A 761-nucleotide genomic window follows, 5' to 3' on the forward strand; every position below is an offset into this window, starting at 1 on the left:
TTAGAGAAACGAAATTAATTGACAAGATATTTTCTCTCCTAAAATCATACATTTAAAACTTAATATTTATGGTGAGACTTGTCAACCAAAATTGTGGTGCAATCTATTCACGAGATGTTCTCCTTTAGCTTTATTAACAAGATATTCCAAAAATAATATTACCTTATAAGTATAAGATTTATTGAGAATTTATTAAAGAATATTCTACTTCTTAGCTTATCATGCAAGCTAAATCAATGATAAATGTCTACCAATTTACTATAAATAAGACATTCACAGTAGAAGAAACAAAATAATTGAACTTTGTATTCTGAACTTTTAATGTTAATAATATTCTGAACTTTTTTTTCTTCTTATTTTAGAACATTAAGCTTTTATATTTCATGAGAGCTGATTTTTCTTTTGGTTTATATGCAGATACCCTATTATGACGATTTCTCCACTGAAGCTATATATGATTTGATTGTACACCTCTTTGATATATCATTTCGATAACATCTTTGTTCCTCAATCTGGTAAAAAAATTTTACTCAATTTGATAACATCTCTCAACTAAATCATTTCAATAGCATCTTTTTGTGCTGCGAATATTTTTCTTTTTTTTTGATTTGTAGATTTATATTATTGTTTAGAATTATAAGCTTATATATACACATATTTGTTTTTTGGTTTGCTGATTGTGATTTTGTTTTATATTTTTTCAGAGATGATTTGAGAGAAGTGGTCATATTTCAGACCTCTAAGAGTTCACCATTCCGATC

The 761-nt window shown here is 26.1% G+C and overlaps 1 long non-coding RNA gene across 1 annotated transcript; it reads left to right on the plus strand.

Moving 5' to 3' along the window:
* Positions 1 to 310: 310 nt before the first annotated feature.
* Positions 311 to 761, plus strand: LOC106305673. Its single transcript, XR_001263033.1, has 3 exons — positions 311 to 323; positions 418 to 515; positions 705 to 761. It is a non-coding gene; the product is annotated as an uncharacterized LOC106305673 (long non-coding RNA).

This window comes from Brassica oleracea, chromosome C7 (assembly GCF_000695525.1).
Source record: "Brassica oleracea var. oleracea cultivar TO1000 chromosome C7, BOL, whole genome shotgun sequence".
Taxonomy (NCBI): Eukaryota; Viridiplantae; Streptophyta; class Magnoliopsida; order Brassicales; family Brassicaceae; genus Brassica; species Brassica oleracea.